The 20084-nt window shown below is 40.0% G+C and overlaps 1 protein-coding gene across 6 annotated transcripts in view; it reads left to right on the forward strand.

Annotated features, from left to right (window-relative positions):
* Window positions 1-20084, forward strand: part of KANSL1 (KAT8 regulatory NSL complex subunit 1) — a 171065-nt gene that overhangs the window by 13226 nt on the left and 137755 nt on the right. Inside the window, exon 1 of one of the 6 annotated variants that reach the window (XM_027081317.1) lies at window positions 15342-15453. The exons of the other annotated variants lie outside the window; for them this stretch is intronic. The gene's annotated coding sequence lies outside the window, so the exon portion shown is untranslated. Of the gene's footprint in view, window positions 1-15341; window positions 15454-20084 lie in introns of those variants that run through there. 6 annotated transcript variants of the gene reach the window in all.

Genomic DNA, 20084 nt, shown 5'->3' on the forward strand with positions numbered 1-20084 from the left:
CATTGTCTTTAGGTAACATTCTGTAATTATTCAAAAATTTCTTTTTTAACTAGAAGGCATGCATCCTTTAGGTACAACTTGGATTTTTTTTCCTGTAAATGCTTTACTTTTCGTTTTTCCATGCTGCATGCTGTTAATACCTGCTGTTTTCGTGCCTGCAGTACTTTAGGCGCTTGTATCTCAGCGGGCTCTTAAGAGATAATTCAGAGTAAGAATCACCCTTTCAGTTAGGTCTGGTCTGGTGCTTAGAAAGCTTGACCTTATGTTAGTTGAAATGTGTCCCTCTGCAGTTTCCACTTTGGGCCTAATTTTGTCTACACGGGAACTGCCTGGAGCAACTCTAGTTTCTCTTCTGCTGGACAGCCCTGCAGATATTTAGATACCTTTCATGCTTGCAAAGTATTCTCTAAACTGAAAATACATCCTAGTTTTTGCAAATGTTTCTCATTTGATATACTTAAAATTTTTTTCCACCTCTCAGTTCCCTTATTTTTCCAACTTAGTGCAATATTTCACTGTCAGGAAGCTCATCATTCCATCTGCAAGATGGGGAATTCTCTGTATACCTTTCATATAATTTATGAAAATGTTAAATATAGCATTTCTAAAACATTACCTAAGATCAATCGTCTGCTTATACTTCCCGGGGAAGTACCTTAGCGTCCGTCCACCCATAGTTTTCTATGCGTCATGCCCTGTGTAAACCTGCCCCCTTTGTGCAGTACACGGTGTGTCAGTCTCATAAACCACACCCCATCCACGGGAAATAGTCTCAACTCTGTGGCCACTCAGACTTTTTAAAAATAGCCTTTTATTTAGACTCTTATCAAGACTTTTATAAAAGCCTAAATAAGTTATATACTTTATCCTCAGAGAATTTGGGTAGACTGGTGTGGTGTGATTTCTTCTTTTAGAAAACATGTTTGTCTTTTCCTCAGAAGGTTATTTATGCTGATATGTCTTCTGATCTTATCCTCTAGTAGAGGTTTGCCAGTTTGACCGATTTGAAGCTCACAGCCAGAGCCTTTCTCTTGAATAGGTGGGAGTTATATTGATGGCATGTTTTTGTTCATTTTTGTTCAGCAAATATTTATTGAGTGCCAAAATATGCCAGGAGTTGAGCAAGGGGCTGGGTAAATGTTGTTGATAAAGGAAAGAGATCTGGATTCCGTCCTCTTATGTCTTATTGGAGGTCACTTCTCTCAGATGACTGTCAGTAGGTTCTTCCTTGCAATTTTATAATTTTATAAATAAATTCTTCTAAAATGCGAGTACTTTGAGACTTCATGACTACCTATCATCTGATATATTAGTTTGGAAGCATCTTGTTTGTTTAATGATGAATTTGATTCACTGTCAGTGATTCATATGCTTTAAAGTAGAAATAGATTTCTTCCTCATATCTTCTTCAGTAAGTATTGAAGCAAATTACAGTTAGGCCTGTCAGTTGTCTTGCTCTTATCACTGTTTATACCCTGTTTATCAAGTGCTCCATCCAGTCTTTATTCAGCATCTGGCTTTTTATATATTTAAACCACCTCTCTGTGGCTTTGCATTTTCTTGCAAGGTTTATTTATTTATCATATATATATATCTATTTTTTTAAATTAATTAATTAATTTATGGCTGTGTTGGGTCTTCGTTTCTGTGCGAGGGCTTTCTCTAGTTGTGGCAAGCTGGGGCCCCCTCTTCATCATGGTGCGTGGGCCTCTCACTATCTCGGCCTCTCTTGTTGTGGAGCACAGGCTCCAGACGCGCAGGCTCAGTAGTTGTGGCTTACGGGCCCAGTTGCTCCGCGGCATGTGGCATCTTCCCAGACCAGGGCTTGAACCCGTGTCCCCTGCATTGGCAGGCAGATTTTCACCACTGCGCCACCAGGGAAGCCTTATTTATTATATTTTTAAAAATATTTATTTATTTATTTTATTTAGGCTGCGCTGCATCTTAGTTGTGGGATCTTTTAGTTGTGGTGCACGGACTCTTTGGTTGCAGCATGCAAACTCTTAGTTGCAGCATGCATGCGGGATCTAGTTCCCCGACCAGGGTTCAAACCTGGGCTCCCTGCATTGGGAGTTCAGAGTCTTACCCACTGGACCACCAGGGAAGTTCCTCTTGCAAGGCTTTAATTGTTGTTTTGCCTACAGAGGCCTTAGTTCTCCTGATCTGCTATAATTTATGGTATTTTATTGCTTTTCCTCATTTTTATTGTCTATTTTGAGAAAAGTTATTTTCCTTCTCCTCTCCCCACCCCTACTCTCCTCCGCTCCCCCCACACTACTTAGCAATTTAAACATTTTGTTAGAGCATCTGACTTTTTTGCTTTCTTACAGTCAAGTATTTTTAAAGTCCATCTCTATGCTTTGTATTACACATTTGCCTTTTAAACATAACTTTAGTTTTATCTAGCCAAAGTCTAGATCTTCCTTCTAAAATTGGGTAACCATATAATACATTTTTAGTTTTTCCTGACTTTACAGAATATTGGTTAAGTGTGTTTCTTATCTCTATTACTAGTGAGTCACATATGTCAGTTTCTGATTATAATTTAGAACCAAGTTCTGTTATATGTGTATGTCTTAGTAGGTTCTAATTTTTTTTTATGAAAGCATTTATTGTGTTATTTAAATTTTTATATCAGTTCCCTTCAAAGAAGTTTTGTAGTGTTGAACACACAGATTCTTGAACCACACATCATTGTTACTATTGTAGTTTTCAGGTTTCTGAATCATTGAGCTTTAGAGTTGAGAAGAAACCTTGGTTTAAGTTAGTCAGGCTGTCTTGTTTTCTACATGAGGAGACTGAGAGCAGTGAAGTCATTTGCCCTAAGTCACATCACTGCTTGGTGGTAGAACTAGAACTTGAATGCCAGTCTAGCATTAATCACATCAATCTGTTGATTGCTAGGGGATAGTTCATCTGCTAATCACATCTATATTGATTGGACCATGAAACAAAAATAAATTGTTGATTTATAGGGGCAAAAATAAAATGATCAATCTGGCTCGGAAATGAGTTGACTGATCAGCATATTCTTTCCTGTTCAGCACATGCTTTTCCTGTCAGATCCTGTATTTGTGAACCAGGGCAGTTTTCTTTATACTCCAGGTAGAACTGGGAATGACAAAGCCAAGTTTTTTCTCTTTGAACTACCCTTTTACAGAAGCCTTGCCAACCATCTGTTATAATAATCTTTGGGCAGAGTATAGTATTGCTACTTTTGTTTAAGCTTTTAAAATAATAATACATTCCACTCCTATCTCACTGAAGATAACTCTTCCAGGAATAGGATTTTGTGTTCTTTAAACTCTTCACTGGCTTACTGATGTCCTAGTTTGTATCATTCCTATAGATGACTGATTTTATCTATGACATGTTGCATCTTCCTCATTTCATTCTTACATAAAGTAATTTAGAATAATTTACTTGAGTAAGTTGAATAACTTGAGTTTGACGAGGACCTAACTTTTGCTTATATATACTGCTGGCAGTGAGGTTGCAAGTGTAACATGGAAGCACATTAGTGCTCTGAGGTAATCTCTCAAGTGGAAATAAATTGCAGAATTACGGCTTGTCTTCTGATATTTTTACAAGTAGTTTAACATTGTTTTTGCACAGTGAAGTTTAGAAATTAAGTATTATTTTGGCTTCATCTTTTTTTTTTTTTACAGCTTTACTGATATTCATTTCACATATCATAAAATTTACCCATTTAAAACATACAATTTTTTTTTAGTGTATTGACAGAGTTGTGCATCCATCACCACAAACTAATTTTAGAACATTTCCAACACCCCCAAAAGAAACCCTGTATCTATTAGTAGTCACTCTCTATTTCCTTTTGTCCCCTAGCCCCTGGCAGCCACTAATCTAGTTTCTGTCTCTATGATTTGTCCTTGCTGGACATTTCATATAAATGGAATCATACAGTATGAGCTGTTTTGTGACTAGCTTCTTTCACTTAGCATGTTTTCAAGGTTCATCCGCGTTGTATCATATATCAGCTTTTCATTCCTTTTATGGCTGAGTAATATTCCATTGTATGGATATACCCCATTGTGAGGGTTCCAGTTTCTCCACATCCTGTCAACACTTGTAGTTGTTTATCATTTTGATTATAGCCATGCTAGTGGGTGTGAAGGGGTATCTCATTGTGGTTTTTTCTTTTTTCATTGTGGTTTTGAATTCATTTTTCTGATAGCAAATGATGATGGGCTCTTTTCATATGCTTATTAGCCATTTGTGTATCTTCAGAGAAATGTCTATTTCTGTCACATTATTTGCCATTTTTAAACTCCATTGTCTTTATTGTTGAGTCCTAAGAGTTCTTTATATATTCTGGATACAAGTCCCTTGTCACACATGAATTTTAAATATTTTCTCTCATTTCATGGGCTGTTTTCACTTTCTTGATGGGGTCCTTTTTTTTTTAAATTAATTAATTTATTTATTTTTGGTTGCGTTGGGTCTTTGTTACTGTGCATGGGCTTTCTCTACTTGTGGCGAGCAGGGGCTACTCTTTGTTGTGGTGCACAGACTTCTCATCGTGGTGGCTTCTCTTGTTGTGGAGCACGGGCTCTAGGCTCGTGGGCTTCAGTAGTTGTGGCACGCAGGCTCAGTATTTGTGGCTTGTGGGCTTAGCTGCTCTGTGGCATGTGGGATCTTCCTGGACCAGGGCTTGAACCTGTGTACCCTGCATTAGCAGGGGGATTTTTAACCACTGCACCACCAGGAAAGTCCCTTGATGGGGTCCTTCAATGCACAAAATTTTATAATTTTGACGAAGTTCAGTCTACTTATTTTTTCTTGTCATTTGTGCTTTTGGTACCATGTCTAAAAACCATTGTGTAACCCAAGATAATGAAGATTTATTCTTGTTTTCTTCTAGGAATTTTATGGTTTTAACTGTTATATTTAAGTCTATGATACATTTTGAGTTAGTTTTTGTGTATGGTGTGAGATAGGGGTCCAACTTTATTCTACTGCATGTGAATATCCAGTTGCCCCAGGACCTTTTGCTGAAACGACTATCCAACCCCACTCCTACCTCACTTGCCTCCCATTGAATTGTCTTGGCACCCTTGTCAAAAGTCAATTGACTGTGAATGTGAGTGTTTGTTTCTGGACTCTTAAACTATATTCCATTGATTTTTATGTCTGTCCTTATGCCAATACCACACTGTTTTGATTTCTATAGCCTTGAATTAAGTTTTGAAATCAGGAAGTGTGAGTCCTTCAAGTTTGCTCTTCCTTTTCAAGATTGTTTTGGATATTCTGGAATTGAATTAATATGTAGATCAATTTAGGAAGTATTGCCATCTTAACAAAGTTACATCTTCTGATCCATGAACATGGGATGCCTTTCCACTTAATTAGGACTTCTTTAACTTCTTGTGACAATTTTTGTAGTTTTCAAATTATAAGGTTTATATTTTCTTTGTTAAATTTATGTCTAAGTATTTTATTCTTTTTGATGCTATTATAAATGGAGTTTTCTTAATTTCATTTCAGATTGTTTGTTGCTATTGTATCAAAATACAATTGGTATTTATTTGTATAGTGATCTTGAATTCTGTAACATTGATGGATATGTTTATTAGCGCTAATAGTTTATTTGTGGGTTCCTTAGGATTTTTTATATACAAGATTATATCATGTACAAATTGTAGTAGTTTTACTTGTTCCTTTGTAACCTGAAAGCTTTTAATTTCTTTTTTCTTTTTTTTTTTTTTTTTTGCCTAATTGTCCTGGCTAGAATCTCTAGTACAGTATTTCTTTAAAAATTTTATTTATTCATTTATGTTTGGCTGCATTGGGTCTTCAGTGGGCTTTTCTCTAGTTGCAGAGAGTGGGGGCTACTCTTCATTGCAGTGTGTGGGCTACTCTTCATTGCAGTGTGTGGGCTTCTCTTGCTGCAGAGCATGGGCTCTAGGTGCACGGGCTTCCATAGTTGTGGCACACGGGCTCAGTAGTTGTGGCTTGCAGCCTCTACAGCACAGGCTCAGTAGTTGTGGAGCATGGGCTTAGTTCCTTTGTAGCATGTGGGATCTTCCTGGACCAGGGCTCAAACCCGTGTCTCCTGCATTGACAGGCAGATTCTTAACCACTGTGCCACCAGGGAAGCCCTCTAGTACAATGCTGAATAGGGGTGTTGAGAGCAGACATCCTTGTTTTGTTCCTGGTTTTAAGGAGAAAGTAAGTATTCAGTCTTTCTCCATTAAGTATGATGTTAGCTGTGGGTTTTTCATAGATGCCTTTTCTCAGGTTAAGAAAGTTTCCTTCAATTCCTGTGTGTTTTTATCATGAAAGGGTGTTGGATTTTGTCAGATGCTTTTTTTGTATCAATTGAGATGATCATGTTTTTTTTTTTTTTTGTGTGGTATGTGGGCCTCTCACTGTTGTGGTCTCTCCCGTTGCGGAGCACAGGCTCCGGATGCGCAGGCTCAGTGGCCATGGCTCACGGGCCCAGCCGCTCCGCGGCATGTGGGATCTTCCCGGACTGGGACACAAACCCTTGTCTCCTGCATCGGCAGGCGGACTCTCAACCACTGTACCACCAGGGGAGCCCGTATGGTTTTTATTCCTTATTAATGTGATGTATTACATTAATTGACTTTCAGATATTAAACCAACCTTGAATTCCTTGAATTAATCACACTTAGCAAAGGTGTACAATCCTTCTTATGTTGATGGATTCACTTGCTGGTGTTTTGTTGAGGATTTTTTACATCTATATCCATAAACGATATTGGTCTGTAGTTTTCTTGTGCTGTCTTTGTCTGGTTTTGGTGTCAGGGTGATAACAGCTTTATCAAATGAGTTAAGATGTATTCTCACTTCATCTTGAAATAATTTTGGTTTAATTTTGGACATTCATTTAGCAATATTAAATTCTAATTGCCTAATTACTGAATGAAGATAATAGTTAATACAACTAATGTTTAAGAAATTATGAGTTATTAAATTTGTGGCAATCACAAGAAATCTAGAAGCCTTCCCACGGGGCAAGAGCAAATATTTGGGAATGAAAGAAAGATGTACGGCTTCCCTGGTGCGCAGTGGTTAAGAATCTGCCTGCCAATGCAGGAGACATGGGTTCGAGCCCTGGTCCGGGAAGATCCCACATGCCGCGGAGCAACTAAGCCCGTGTGCCACAACTACTGGGCCCATGTGCCACAGCTACTGAAGCCCACACTCTCTAGAGCCTGTGCTCTGCAACAAGAGAAGCCACCTCAATGAGAAGCCTGCGCACTGCAACAAAGAGTAGCTGCTGCTCGCCACAACTAGAGAAAGCCTGTGTGCAGCAACGAAGACACAATGCAGCCAAAATAAATAAATAAATAAAATTTAAAAAAAAAAGAAAGAAAGATGTAGAATTAAATACAGTTGGACTAGGTCACAAATTTTCCTTTTCTTGACCTTTTCCCTATCTTGAGGCATTCAGTCAGGGTAGAGGTACCAAGTCTGGCACTTGAGATCCTTGTCTCCTACTTGGTTCCCTTAACCTCTTCTCTTAGTTTTATTTTTGAGGTACTTGTTTTGTTACCTCATTCTAGTTATGCCATAAATAACACCTAATTTTAGCATTCTTAGGGTGGTCTACAAAAGCTTCCCAAAAGGGCCAGAAGAGAGTTGAATTGGAAGCATAAAGCACTAAAATTTTGCTGATTGTTCTCTTACTACTTCTTGGCTTTGAATTACTGTTTAAAATATCAGTGAATAGAAAGGATTTTTTTTTTTTTTTTGGCTACCACATAGTTTATGATGGTGACTTAGCATTTTTTTCCAGGGGTACTATAGTGTTTAGCATCCAGTAGACACTCAGTAAATGTTTATGAATGATTGGGAATTAATAATAGGGCTTTAAGGGGATATCTAGTTTTATTGAAAAATCAAAGAAAGTCATTCAAGGCAGGAATACAAGTATTACTGTTGTTATGTTATAAAAATTCAATGCCCTAGCCTAAATGTTACCAGCAAGATCACATTTTGACATTGCCACCATAGAAATTCTAGGACGTGTGAGTAGGTTTTCTCCTCTACACAGAAGGATTTTTTTCTTCTTTATACCATAGAAGATATAGTTTCATTAGGCTATTTGTTGTTGTTGTTCTATTAGTTGAAGCTAGAGCTAGATCATTTGAGACAATTTTGTTAGATAAATTTGTTTCTAAATTTGATTGTGAGAATTTGGAATATGGCTGAAAATACTGAATATTATGTTCTATTATTTTTTTCAGTCTAATTCAGAAATGAAAAAAGAGTGCTGTTAAGAAAATTATATATGATTTCTTAGTAAATGAGTGACAGAGATAAGACAGGGGCTTTAGCATTTCCTGAATTCCAGTCATGTTCTCTCAGTAGCTTATGGTCTCATTTATAATATTGTACCCACAACAATTTTTACATTAGATGTTTTCAGGTTTGATCATTTGTATAAAGGGACTACACGTTCAGGGTTTTTGGGCACGCATATTTATCTACAATTGCTTCTCCTAAAGTACTGTCAAGATCTGGGGTTGTCCAAAGCAGCTTGTCACAAAAAGAGCATTTCTCTGAAGACTCCTTCTCTATCTTGAAAAAATGAGAATTTTGCATGTTGTTCTGTAATATATTTGTGTTTAACGAAGTGTATCTGATTTTACTATAATCTTTGATTAAATCGACACTCCAGCAAGATGTCTCCTGTCTATTGAGTGGCTTCAGTTACTTCCTAGTCCATAGCTGTATGCTGCACACTACATGAGAACCCAGTTCAGGAATCCAGGAATCAGTGGATTTAAAAAGTAATGTCCTTTCCAAGAATGGTGTGCCTCTCTATTGGAGGGAGCAGGTGTGATGTGCTATCTCCATAATCCCTAGGTTCACTATGCCATCAGAGCAAGATTTTAGAAGTTGCATCTTAACTTTGGACTCAGCAACTCACTTAAAAAATTTTTTTAAAATGCCTTTTGCCTTGTGCACTTGTTGCCTCCTTTTCTCTGTGAACATTTTTTCCCCTTCTGACTATCAGGCCCTCCACAACTTGGGTGCTCACAGCTGTCTTGAAGTTCTCCATGTTTACCTTTACGTATCATTTGGAAAAGAAGCCAGGCAGTTTCTTGGTAAATTTGGGGCATGTTCTGACATTTATTATCTAATACAGTGTTTAGGTCTTATGCAGATTCTTTCATCTGACATTGCCTTATCTGCAAAATCAGTATATTAAAATACTCCTGTTATGTTTGGTCAATTAACTTTTTCGGTAAATTCTAATTATTGGAGAATTTTAAAACGTTCTATACTAAAGTTCAAAGCATTAGAATTTATTAAAATCCACCTAAATAATCAGTCTATTTAATCAGTAGTTTTTTGTATGTTTGTTTAATTTAACTCCTTGAGAAACTTTATTAAAATATTCATGTAAAGTTCTGGTTAAACTGCGTGTATTAGAAGTCAGTGCTTGTGTACCTACTTTGAAATCTGGGACTGCACAGGAGAAAACCATCAATCTTGGATGTTAAGTCTTAACATAGCTGATGGCCTGGGAGAACCTGACTTGTTTCTTTAAGTGATACAGTTGTATTCAGTTGAATTTTAGTACTGTCTTCTTAAATATCCCCAAATAAATTATTTCTAGATTGAGGAGTGCTTTCAGGGTTAATCTGTAACTTTAGTTACTGTTCTCAGTACTAACACGGTTAAATCATGAGTCTGCCTAAAGATTAGTTTTTCTTCTCAATGAGTTATTGGATCACTTCTATGGTGAGATGGTAAGATAGTATCTTTCTCTAAATTCCAGAGCCTATATATCTTTAGTATGAGGAAGAAAATTATCTTGTTTTTGGGTGGGATTGAAACTAAGGAATACCATGCATTCTTATAATACTTTGTCATTGAAAAGTTTTTCAAATGCCTTAAGTTGTTTAATCTTACTGAAAGTTTGTCGCTATTGGACTGAATACATAAGAATATATGATATTGTGAATTAGTTGAGACCTCCATTTAGTGAAAAAAAATCTTGATCTTTGTGCTTTATTGTAAACAATGTGAGGATTTTCTCTTACTTACCTTGGCCAAATCTTGATACTGGTGAAACTGAATTGGTAGTATTGTTCAGGTTTAATACCTTTGTCATGTTTGCACTTCTTACTCTCCAGGTGAGTAGCATGTTTCTGTTGGGAGGCTCTAACTCTGGAAGGCAGGTGATACAGTGGGGAAAGTGAGAATTGGAGACTGACACCTGGATTCCAGCATGTGTTCCAGCTTTGGCTTTGGCCAGTCTCCTAACTATTTTCTCTTGGCTTCATTTTTTTTTTTTTTAACAAATGGAATGCCTTCACTTTTATTAATTAATTAATTTATTTTTGCTGTGTTGGGTCTTCGTTTCTGTGGGAGGGCTTTCTCTAGCTGTGACAAGCGGGGGCCACTCACCATCGCGGCCCCTCTCTTTGCGGAGCACAGGCTCCAGACGCGCAGGCTCAGCAGTTGTGGCTCACGGGCCCAGTTGCTCCGCGGCATGTGGGATCCTCCCAGACCAGGGCTTGAACCCGTGTCCCCTGCATTAGCAGGCAGATTCTCAACCACTGCGCCACCAGGGAAGCCCTGGCTTCATTTTCCTGATAATAAAATCTGGAGGTTTATATTAGATGACCTTCCATATTCCTTCTAATATCCAAAATTCTTTTGTTTAAATTTCCCAATTTTGGTTCAGTTTATCCTGGCTTTCTACTTCACATTTAGCTGGCTGAATATTAACATGAGAGCATGCACCAATTTCAGTTTAAAAATGTTTCTTCCATGATATAATTTTAATATTGTCTTATATAGATTGATGTGTTCATTTCTGTGATATCTGGACTAGGTCCCTGGGATGCAATGGCAAATAACAAAAACTGGGTCTCTGTCCTTTTGAAACTAAACGGTTTAGGCTTCAGGACTTTCTCTCCTGAGTTACTTTAATAATTGCTTTTTCTTTTTTTTTTTTTTTTTTTAAGTACAACATAGAATAATCCCTTGTCCTTTTGAGATTGGTCCGGACATATGAAATACTGAATTTGTGTTAGAATATTCTGCTTAGGAATTTCTGGGTTGTTAGAAGATATATGGTGAAGAAGTTAAAGAGTGCCTTTTTGGAGTGTGTTTATTATATAGATCAGGGTAATAAATCAGAAAAGTTGGAATAATCATAGTTCCTGCTTTTAAGAGCTTTGAGGCTGTCTTTAGGAGGCAAGATTGGTATATGAAAACAACCTCAGTGGAATTACAGAGAGCATTTAACCAAGAGCAGGGTAATACAGTGCCAATTATCCACATTATTGTTATTATTACTGTTTTCTTTTTCTTTCTTTCCTATTCTATTATTTATCCGGCTTGCAGAATCTTAGTTCCCCAACCAGGGGTTGAACCCGGGCCCATGGCAGTGAAAGTGCCAAGTACTAACCACTGGACTGCCAGGGAATTCTCTTATTACTGTTTTCTTGAAGGAAAAATAAATTAGAGGTGGATTGGGGGAGAGGAATGAACAAGGATTGGTGGTGAGGAGGGATGGTCCTCTTTTTCAGGGCAGAAAGTTCACATAGATAAAGACATGGATGGGTACAGAGTTGTGTATATGAGGAAAGGACTGGTCTATAGGTTATATAAAATATGACAATATAAATTATCCATAAAGTATTTTAGAGTATACAAATACACTAAAATATGAGAAAATAATCAGTATGTTTTTGACTTCAGGTATAGGAAAGCTAATTCAAATCGGCTTAAACAATAAAGAAGTGTTTGTTGTTACCTTGGTCTCATGTAGCTGGAAGTCCAGAAGTCTTGCAGATGTCAGGATTGTTTGATATAATCATTTAATGCTGTCACCAAGGACCAAGGTACTTGCCAGTTCTCCATTCTGCCCTTTTTGATGTTGGTGGCATCTTCAGGCTTGCTGTAAGGTGACTGTAGCAGTGTGAAGTGTCATGTTCAGCATTACCTGAAAAGGGACTGTTTCTTCCTCATCTCATCTTTAGGACTGAAGAATCTTTTCTCTCTTCGAGGCCTTCCAGTGGGCTTCCACTCGTGTCACGTTGGCCAGGATTACATTTCATGCCCATTCCCAACCAATCATTGGCAAAGAGAATGGGTTGAAACTAATCTACTAGGATAGAGTGGATATCGGAGGACAGTCAATCACAGTGACTATTCCAAGAATGATTTGGAAAATGAGTAGTATGCGTTTTTTTTAAAAAATAAATTGTTTTATTTAGGCTTCATTGGGTCTTTGTTGCTGTGTGTGGGCTTTCTTTAGTTGTGGCGAGTGGAGCCTACTCTTGGTTGCAGTGCGCGGGCTTCTCATTGCGGTGGCTTCTCTTGTTGCGGAGCATGGGCTCTAGGCGCACGGGCTTCAGTAGTTGTGGCATGCGAGCTTCAGCAGTCGTGGCACGCGGGCTCTAGAGTGCAGGCTCAGTAGTTGTGGCACACGGGCTTTGTTGCTCAGCGGCATGTGGGATCTTCCCACTGCGCCACCAGGGAAGCCCGTGTGTGTGTGTGTGTGTGTGTGTGTGTGTGTGTGTGTGTGTGTGTGTGTGTGTGTGTGTGTAATCAGCCTTGACATCCACTGTGTTTTGGGGGGAAATTTTAAGAAAATGTATTTGTCTAAGATTTTTGTGTCTGTAGTAGCTCACCTTTGAGTGTCCTTATTTGGAAAAATTGGTGTCTGAGCAGAAAGACATCTGATTCGAGATAACAATGTAAAAGAAATTAAGTGCCATAAACACTGTGAACTCCCTACTCTTGGGCTAAGCAATGAGAAAAGGGGAAAGTGGGGATTTACTTTTACCCAAAATGCATGTTTAAAAATGAGCATTTCCACCTCTTTCTTAATCATTTGAAAAGAATGTATTTTATAACCTTGGTTATTTGGGGGCCTAATTAAATCTGACACTTGAGTTTTAAGAATCGAAGCAGTAGTAAAATTAATTATTTTGTGGTGAGTGTCTTTGAACATAATATTTAAGTATACACTGCAAAGGGCTATGCCTTATTTGGTATTTTCATTCTGCTCATTTGGATTTCAGAATCCTCACATTAGGGCTCTAGTTCGCCATCTGTTGGTTTTAGAATTGTGTTCAACACTTTCTGCTATATTTTGTGGAATAACTATTTATATGGAGATGTGTGTATACATTTTTCAATCAACTAACCCCCCCCCCCAGGATTATAATTTAAAAAGCCAAGACTAGGATCTCTTTTGGGTGTGTATACAAATATGTATACATATTTTTTTTTATTCTTGTGTAATTTGACCCTGTGACTTTCTTTTGATATTTGAGAACCATGACTATGATTAAGAGTGTGATTTTAAGGGTACAAATGGAAATATAGGTGTAGATGCTGTAGGAGCTAGTGAGTTAAAATTTGTGGCAGGACAAGCTGTTGGGCTGTTTTTTGGCCTAACAGAAGTGACGCATACCACCGGATATTGGTTTTGGTAAGCCACAAAAAAGTATTGAGCGTTTCTCATCTTCCTTTTTGGTAGTAGAGCATACATACCTTTCTCATCTGCTGCATTTGATGATTTAATTGTTGGAAACATTTTTTTTGTTGTTGTTCTGTAATTTAAAGTAATATTTTGATGAATACCAGAGTTCCTTTTTTAAACCTCTAAGCACTGGATTCATCTTTTGGCAACTTTTTCTTTCGTTTTAGAGGATAGTGGATAATAATTTGTGTAAATGTGACACTTCGCATTATATTGCTGAATTTTTTTAACCTAGAAAAACTTCCATTATTTTAAGGCCCTATTTTGGGAAAGGAATAAAATACTGTACTGACAAACTGGTCATGAGAAATGATAAAGTGCCACCACTTTAAACCAACTCTGGTAGGAAAGTGGAAGTTTGCTTTTTGTCGGGAGATTTGGGTTTCTCTGTGGAGTTCTTTGTTAAACTTTTAGCATAGCAGTGAACTTCCTTTTGGTGGAGACAGGAAGCATAAATACTCATTGTGTAATGCCATTTGCCTGCTTTGGTGGATTCGCCAAGCCGTGACACCCAAAACCAGACGCGTGCTTCTTAACGAAAACTACAGTTCCCAGCGGGCCTGGCGCTGGTGGGCCATCTCTTCCCCTCTCGCTCCCGGCTGTCCCTTCCCGGGCTGGCCCGACGCGGGCCCTGGCCCGCGCCTGCGCAATGAGGACGTGCGCTTTTTTTTTTTTTTTTTTTTTTTTTTTTTTAACCCTGGCGGCTGCGGATCGTGGCGCTGGGGCTAGTGCCCAGGCGTGCTGCAGTGTACGGAGGCAGGCTGCTAGGACAAAGGGCGGCAGGAAGCGGTTCACTGGTCAGAGAGCTCCCCACTTGATTCAGCGCACGTTTAGCCCTGGAATAATGTGGTACCGACGGCATTAGCCTATTTACTACCCAGTACAAACAGTTCCCTCGCTCACGTCCTCTTGCTCTGTCGCGCCAGCCTGCCTTGCCCCTCACAGCCGGCGCGCGGCCTTGTCAGCCCAAGCGCGGAAGGAATGTGACGGCGTCAGTGCCTCAGGCTAGCCTCACCCCAGCCGGAGCGAGGGTCCGCTCCCGCCTGCCGCAGTGCCGCGTGCCGCCGCCGCACGTCTGGGAGCGGCTGGGTCCCGGCGCCGCGGCCTCCGCAGCTGGAGGTGCAGAAACAGCGGCCGCGGCGAGCAGCCATGACTGACTGAGGCGGCGGCGGCGGCCGCGCCTCCTGGAGGCTCGCGGGGGCGGCGCGGTGGGCGCCCCCTGGCGGCGCGCCGGGGCGGAGCGGCCCTTCGCCGCCGCAGCCGCAGCCGGCGGAGGCGCTGCTGTCCCTCCTCCCCGTGTCCCCGGCGCTCGCCCGCTCGCTCGCTCGCTCCATTCTCCCTCCGCTTCAGATTAAAGGGGGGGAGGGAAAAGAAGCTCGGCCGCCATTTTCCCAGTGCCGCCGCCACCGCCGCCACCGCTCGCCGAGCCGGCGGGAGAACCGAGCACCTTAGCGAAGCCGACTCGTCTCGCCGCGGCGGTGCGGGGGGCGGCTGGAGCGCTCCCCCCGGCCGGGAAGAGGCGTCCGGGGGCGGCGGCCGGGGTGCGGGCTTGGGCTGCAGACGGCGGCGCTTGTTTGTGCGGGGCGGGGGGGCGGCTTCACTCTCTGCCCCCGCCCGCCCGTCCTCCCGGCCGGGCTGTTGTCCCCGGCCGTGCCCAGGCCCCGCCGGAGCCGAGGAAGGCCGGAGAAAGAGCCCGAAAGAGAAGAAAAAGCGGCCGCTCCCCGCCGCCGCCGCCTTCCCCTCCCCCTCCGCCTCGCCCCCCCGCCCGGAAAGTCAGGGCGGCTCCGGGCGCCGGGGGGGAGGAGAGCGGCGGGCCCGGGCCGGAGCCGCCGCCGCGCGCCCCCGCCCGCCGCCGCCGCCGGCCCTCGGCGCCCAGGCCGGGGGCTGTTTGCAAACTGCGCCCATTTTGTGGGGCTGAATCCGCCCGGGCAACGCTCTTCCATCACGTGGTAGGTGCTGCTGCTGCTGCTCCTCTCTTCCTCCCGCTGCCCTTTCTCCTTCTCCTCGCTCTCCCTGTGGCTCCCATTTCTCCCTCTCTTTGTTAGTTGTAACTAGAAAGGCAGGGCAGGGCAGGAAAAATCCCCGGAACTTTAAATGGCCTCTCCGGGCTTCCCTGCTGCGGGTCCGAGGCTGGGAGTCGCCCCAAGGGCGGGGGTGTGCGGGGGCCCTTCCCCACCAGCTGCCGCCTCGTTCGCCAGCTTTTCCTTTGGCGTTCTATTTAAAAATGCGGCCTTAAGAACACGATTTATTCCGGTTTAAAAAAAAAAAACCCAAACAAACTCTTGCTCTCGCCTTGAACTTCTCTTGACTGCAAAAGGCCTTTCTCTGGCCGAAACACACATCTTGCGCGTTTCACGGTGTGTATCACAACTCTGATTGTTTAGTGAGATGGTTATTTGTTTCATTTATTTATTATTTTTGTTGCTTGTAAATTGAGGTCACTTACGTTTTCAGATCTAGTCTCCCTCAGGCGGACGTGTTTTTTTTTTTTTTTAAACTAAAGAGGAAGAGACATTTATTTGCTTTTAAGTGAGTTTGGGGGGCCTGTTTTCCGGCTGACTGTCTTTTGATTCTCAGCAAATAATTTGATTGTTTTCCATAGGATAAACAGCCTTACCCCCATGCTTTACTTAAAAATCCTTTTGTTTTCCGTTGTCGGGATCCCAGTGTGGTTTTTTTTGGAGAAACACGTTACTTAACTCTTGCTTATTGATTGCCTCAGGGGAGAAGGGGTGACATGATGGCGCCACTTTAAATTGCTCTCTCCTTCTCCTCCGTTTTTCCCCCCTTTATTCTGGAGGTCACTGGAGCATTTTTCGTGACCTATTAATAAACTACTTGAGAATGTTAACAGTACAACTAATAGGGCTAGAGTTTGGTACCTTAAGGGTCGGGAGACCCGAATCCCGAGGTCCCCAAAGTTCCGAGAAATCTTCCTAGTCCTCCTGCCTCGCCTCCCTCCCCTCCATTCACAATCCTGGTGTTGCCATCTCCTTTGTCACGTGGCTAGCAATCATTGTGTTTTTTTGTTTGTTTTGGGGTGTGTGTTTATATTTTTAAATTGTAGCCCAGAAGAACTTCTCTCCTCCCCATTAGAGAGATCAAAACGTTTTAGTTTTTTTAGTTTTACAATCGGACATTTATAATAAACGATAAAATTACATAATCTTTGCCTTGCATAATCATGATATAGTTATAGGTTGTTACTGAACTTCGTTTCTAAAGCACTTTCAAGTATGGAAAGTAGAACATTGGAATATGTTTTCCATTTCTCAGAATAGTCTGTAGTATTTTCCCTGCTTTTTGGGCCCTTTAAAGAAACCACTATTTACAAGGGCTTAAGTGGGTGTGTTTTCCCCTCCCCCCTTCTACAGGCTATACTTAGTTCTTTTTCTAGCATACTGTCTGACCAATTTAGAAATTTTCAATTGTCTACATGCTTGTCATTTAAAACTATTTTTCTTTTCTCGCAACAATAGTGAACACTTTTGAGTAATAATTGTTTTCTACCTGAAGGTATTTCATTATGTTTCTGTTACGTTTTTGATCCAGAGAATTTTTACTACTAATCCTATAGATTTAGAAGAATGTTTTTCTATTATGTTTCTTCATATCAGTTTTCCCCGTAGTTGGGTAAATTCCTATTTTATAAAATACCGAATACATTTCTGTGTTGTTTCTACAGAGCTTACTAACCGCGTTTCCAATTTGAAAAAAGATCTGTCGTGTGTTTAAAAAATTTCAAAAAGTCAATATGAAATATAGTGATTCTTGTGTGCATTGATTCGTTTCCTCTACCATGTATATTTTCAATGGTTTTGGGCCATTTTCTTTGCTAACAGTTACATCATGTCATGTGATATGTGCAGTGTGATGTGTAGTTCTAAAAATAAGGCAAGGTAAAAATGCTCATCTCTTGGGAATCTAAAAAATGTATTATAAATGTGGGATAACTATCCTCAGTCATGGAATTCTGATTTCGATTTCCGCTAGGTTTATCCTACAAAGTATGCATTCCTTTGACCTTTAGCATATTTGATGTATTTGTTAGTGATCTCATGATTTGAGGTGGTCAATTTTTAATTTTCAAGTGTGTACCACTTGGAGGGAAACATAGATGTGACAAAGATTCTTAACATCTGTATTGTGGTAAAGATGATTGGTCTCTGATGACTGCCTTATTTAAGTATATGAAAAGTATTTTTGATTTACATCTGTAGACAGTTAAGAGTGATCAATTAAGTATTGATAGAGCCTTGAGGTATGGTGGGGTTTTGGTCCTTTTATCTTTGTGAATCTACTTAAGTGAGGTATTTAGAAGTGTTGCTGCATCTTTCTTGAAAGGCTTATTCAGAATTTTAGTGTTTGACTTTTGTGCTTTACCAAAGTGAGATGTTAAATCTTTGTATGATTTTCTTCCTGCCTACACACGTTATTCCTATGGTTAAACCTGCAGAGCACACGTTGATTGTTAGGTGACTTATCATTATCCTGTTGAGGAAAATTCTGGAAGCTAGAAAATGAGTAAGCCTTAGTTCTCTTTTAACTTTTATCAAGGTGAGAGGAAAGGAAAATAACTATTTTTTTCTTCTTCAAACACTGCCAGTACCTTTCCATTTCTAGTCATGCTACACTGTAACCAGTGTCTCTACTACTCTGGATTTTATTGGATTGATCACAGATTTTAATTGTATTTTAAAGTGAGTAACAAGTTATAGATTTGTTTTGTTTGATATAACCTGACTCATGCAATCTGTAAACATAGGGCCATTGTGGTTGACGATGCTGATTTGAGAGGGTATTTTAGTATTGAGTGGTTCTAATTAGGAACTTTTTTGAGTAAAGCTTAGTTACCTTGTTACAGTACTAGAAAAGCAATTTTAAAATGTGAAAAACGTTACTAATCCATGTTGGATTTTCTAAATAATAGTCATTGAAAGTACTGTGTTTAAAGAATATTGCTTATTCCTCTTATATTGAGTCATCTTCCTTGGGCGGGGGGTTTGGTAGGGGTTATTTTCTTCTTCTTGGCGAGGTCATTAGACACAGAAATTAAGTGATTTCCTTCCTGGAGAGAGAGAGACTTTTTTTTTTTTTAATTAATTGGGGTTTTTTTGGTTTTTTTTTTTTAACCCCAAACGTCTTTCCATCCCCTTGAGTTTGGAAAGGAGGAACTAGTGCAGACTAAGTATGTGGTCTTCGGTTGATTGCCCCAGAGCAAATCTCATTATTGAGTGGTTTATTTAGAGTTTCAAAGCACCTTTTCTTTGCCCTCTTTCTCTATTTTAAGTAAGTTTCTGCCTTGATTGGTTAGATTGTTCTGGGTCTCAGGAAGCATATTTTACATTAGTGCCTTTTTACTTGATCACTTTATAAAAAAGTACAGGTGCAGGTGACTCAAATAAAATGGCCCCAAACACCTGGCCTTTTTACTGTGACAGTGCAGAGTACTTGGACCACATCCTTTCCCTAAAAAGGACTTTAGCTATTTCTTGGAAATCTATATTAAGTCTGGATTTTGAGTCTTCATGTTGCTTCTGAAGATGTATGTTTAAATTATAGTTTCTATCATAATAAATTGCATATTAGCCTCTGGGCATACTAAAAGCTGTGCAAAAATATTCCTGCCGGAGTGTGATAATTCATGACACAAAACAAGACACTTTCATCAGTACTTCCCATTCCCTGAAATGTGAGATCAAAACTCAGTGAACCGCAGTAATGCTTAGAAAAGACAATATGAATTTAAAAAGACAAATATTACACTGTGATAGAGATCACCAATATTTGAAGGTCACAAGAAGAGATAAGAAAGAAAGTGGTGTCCTTGGGTGTCACTTGCAGATTGTGGAGAGAATTGTGGCTCATAGGAAAAGACCAGTATATATGATTGGGAGGGTCACTATTATTTATTAGTTCGGTTATCATTTGTTCCTGCATTATGCCCTGTGCCTGCCTTTTAGGATGTAGGGTAAAATGTATAGGAGAAAATAAACTGATAGGTATGATTTACCAAAAAGCTTGGCCTCCAAAAAGAACTGAAGTAGATGTTTTTTTTCTTCGTGTGTTAAGCTTTTCTTGTCTTTAATCAAACAAAAGTAAAAGCAAAAATGTAGGGTGTGAGGAAACTGACTTCAAAGTAGAGAGCACAGTTCATATTTATGAATGAAAAACAAACTTGGGTAGTCTGAAAGAAAAACTTAAGGATTGTATAAGAAGATTTTAAACCATTATGTCAAAGAGAGGCTCTTCAAGGTAGATACCCTTTAAATTTTTGTTTATCTGTTGGGTAGTGGTCTCTGGCAATGGATAGCTGCTTAATAAATGTTACCTTCTGCAAGCCTTGCTTTTCTAAGATTTTAAACTAGCTCTATAAAATTGTAACATTTGAATGCCCTAGCCCACTAGGGAATTATTTAGCTATATATTTTATTGTTGTTGACTGTAAACTTTCCTTTTTTTCCTCCAGTTCTAACTTTTTAAAAATACAGTTTCTCCCCAAGCTTTTGAGAGTGAGGAAATGTAAGGTGGAGGTAAATTCAGTGCAGTTTTATCTAAATGTTATCAAAAACTCTGGTTC

The sequence above is a fragment of the Aethalodelphis obliquidens genome, unplaced genomic scaffold (assembly GCF_003676395.1).
Source record: "Aethalodelphis obliquidens isolate GAN/ISIS:26980383/991018 unplaced genomic scaffold, ASM367639v1 scaffold44, whole genome shotgun sequence".
Classification (NCBI taxonomy): Eukaryota; Metazoa; Chordata; class Mammalia; order Artiodactyla; family Delphinidae; genus Aethalodelphis; species Aethalodelphis obliquidens.